This window comes from Hipposideros armiger, unplaced genomic scaffold, assembly GCF_001890085.2.
Source record: "Hipposideros armiger isolate ML-2016 unplaced genomic scaffold, ASM189008v1 scaffold_46, whole genome shotgun sequence".
In the NCBI taxonomy this organism is placed as follows: domain Eukaryota; kingdom Metazoa; phylum Chordata; class Mammalia; order Chiroptera; family Hipposideridae; genus Hipposideros; species Hipposideros armiger.
The window spans coordinates 1,700,628-1,703,982 of NW_017731396.1; positions in this window are offsets into that span (position 1 = coordinate 1,700,628).

The window sequence follows — 3,355 nt, forward strand, 5'->3', positions numbered from 1 at the left end:
AGAACAGCTCTATGATGTCAGTATTATGGTCCACATTTTTTTTCATGTCAAAAGTAATAAGCTGAGGAACTCATGGTTTTCCCAAAGCTCTTCCTTCCAGAACCATCCCCTGCCAACAAGGAATGGTCAACGACTTGGGAGTGAGGGTATAGCAGTAGTCGGTGACCCACATGGCCTGGCACAGGGAGTTCTAACCAACACAGGCAATGGCGACTAGCCAGGTAAGCAGGTTCCCTTGGACATCAGAGGTCTTGGAATACAGAGTGAATCAGTCCCCTGGTGGCAGAAACCAAAGCTCAGAGAACACACAGAGAGAGGACACTGAGGCTGAGGGTGGGTGTGTTTAGGGAGACACTCCTGGCCCATCTGCAATCTGAGGTGTGAGTTAGGGGGTGTTTAACTTTGCAATAATGATAAGGTTTTGCTGGAGGATCTGAACTAGAAGGGTGGTGGTGTATGCGTGAAGGGTGAGAGAATCGCTCACTTGTTATGTGCCAGGCACTGCTCCAGGGGCTGAGATGTAGCAGTGAACCCAACAGTCTCCTGCCCTCCTGGAAACGTCTGCTGGTTGAAGCTGTGAGAGGAGATGAGCTCTCCAAGGGAGATACTAGAGAGAAGTGAAAAGTGAGCCTTAGGTATGCCCAAGAGGAAAGAGGGTGAAATGAAGACAAGAAAAGGGCCAGTGGAGCAGCAAGCAGAGAGCCAGGAGAGGCAACCAGCATGCAGCATGGCCTGCAAACCAAGGGGGAGAAGAGGGTTCATGAAGAGGGTCAACAGAGCTGACTGCTGCCAATGATTACTGAGAACAAAACCAAGAAGAAGCCATGGCATTGACACATGGGAGGTCATTTGAAAGTTTGGACCGAGCAAGTCAATGGAGTGGAAGCTAGATTGTGGGAGGTCATGTAGGCACCATTACAGTTGGGATTTATGACACAACTGCTGTGTAGGGTGGAGAGTTGTATGCCCGTCCCCTGGCCCCCTGCAGCGGTAACCCGTTGTGGTTCTCATTCTCTGAAGACCTGGTCCTCGGATTTATAATTCTGAAATCATTATTGCATAAGAGCTGAACAGGTTCTAGGGCCTAATTCATGCCAATCAAACTCATAAGAAACTGGTTTATCACACCACAGGCCAGGTTGCTAATTTTCAATGAGTGAGATTCTTTTTCAGTGATGGGAATATTTGTCCATTATAGAGGGCTCCTCTCCATCCAGGCATGAGCTACTTGGAGAGCTAAATTATTAATCATCAGGTTGTTAGGCAGTATAAAAGAGAACAAAAGGAGAAGGCTAATCCTGAGATGTATTTCATCCAGGCCATGGTGGAAAACTCCTCTGGTGTTCTCTCTGCGTACTCCTGACTTCTTAACCTTGAAGTCCACCAAAATTCTGATCTCAGGCTTTGTCTTTTTCTATTTATACTCACACCCTTGGCAATCTCATCAGTATTATTGTTAAGTACCGACAACTCCCAAAGTATATCAGCCATATCTCATCCACTTAAGCTTCAACCTCATATGCCCACCTGTTTACTTGACATCTTCACCTGGGTCTCTGGCAGACATGTCAAATTCTACGTGTTCAGTACAGAACGCCTGCACCATCCACAGCCTTCCCCGGTGAGTTGATGGCAGCTCCATTTTGCCCACGGCAAAATTCTTGGAGTCATCTTGACTTCTCTGTTTTTCTGGTATCTCCCGTATCCAAGCCATCAGATAATTCCGTTGACTCTATTCAAAATACAACCAGAACCAGACCACCCTGTGCCACCTGGTCTGAGTCACCCGCATCTCTTGCTTGGATTAGCACACTGACTTTGTAACTGGCCAGTTCCCAAGCAGAAGCGAGAGTGAGTTTTGGGTTTTTTTTGAAACCTAAGTCAGATCGTGTCACTCCTCTGCTCAAAATCTTCTAATGGCTCGCGTTTGTTAAGGACCCGTCCACCTCACTGGCTGCAACTCCTACCATCCTCCCCCGTGATCCCTCTGCCCCAGCCGTCTGAGCTTCCTGTCTTCCCTAAAACTTGCCAGACATGCTCCTGCCTTGGGCTTTTGATGTTCCCTTTGCCCAAATGCTTTCCCCCCAGATGCCCATTGGGCTCGCTCCTGCCTCTTCAAGAACTTTGCTCAAATCTCAGCGGGGCTTTCCCCTCCACCCTGCACATCCACTTCCCTTCCCCCTGCTGCTCGTCTCTATCACCTCTACCATCCCCTTATTTTCCACATACTCTATGATTTGCTTATTTTTTTAGGGTACTGTCTGTCTCTCCCAAAAGAATGAAAGCTCCCCACGGGCAGGAAATTTGTGGAGTTGTTCATTATGTATCTCCAGTATCTAGAACAGGGCCTGACAATAAATGTTGGATGAATGAATGAATGAACAGATTTGTTCCTGTCCCACAAGAGAGTATCTGTCCAGCAGTAATCTCTCCAAAATGCCCTGTCGACCCAAGTGAGTATCTTTGGTCCCTGGCTCCCCTGCACAAACATCCATACTATACATTTCCTTTCCAACAGCCCCATCCACAGCCCCATCCTAATCTACGAGGAGGGGGTGGGGTGAGGAGCAAAAAAAAAGGTTCAACCTCCACTCAGAACCTTCTAAGCCTTCCTGAGGTTACACATGTGGCACTGGAAGGGGTTTGGGCTGTTCAAGCACTTATTTCAGACCTCTGCCTGGACATCAAGAGGGTAACCATCACTTCAGAGACATCCCTGTGTGACTGGCATGTGCTTGTTTTCTCAGAGGTTTGTATCAGTGGGAAGTTGAAGGCAGTAGGAGAAAAGGGGGTAGTAAAGGAAAAAATGGGAGAAGCAAGGTCTCAGGATCATGGATGGGACTGTTTGGAGTGTGGTCTGGACCCTTGATGCGGAAATAGAATACACGGTGCTTTGCGTCAGTGCCTGATAAAAATGCCCCGCAGAAAGCGTCGAAGTGCTGAGGAATAATATTTGGGGAATCCAGGCTGGTACTTGCCCATGTCAGGAGGATGGATACATGTACACCAGCACCGTGGGCTACAAACTCACATTCTTCACACCAGTGGGACAGCCTTCATTCTTCTACTCCAAGATTTTAAATTTATTCTGCATTATTGCCATTCACTGTGGTTACATAATTTTATATTTATTGTATTTAAAACCTAGGATTTGTGATACATTCTCACCTGTTTTGAAGCCCCCGGAAGAGCAGAGGGAAATGCAGTCTTTCAGGGAATGCCACATCCTCTGATACTCATAAGAGGATGCCCGTGTTCTCCAAGAGCACATGGTGACATCCAGCTGCACTCAGGAAAATGCTTCTCCCACTTTCACTGGACTTTTAAGTAGCAAAAATAGTTTTTTTTGGTTTTT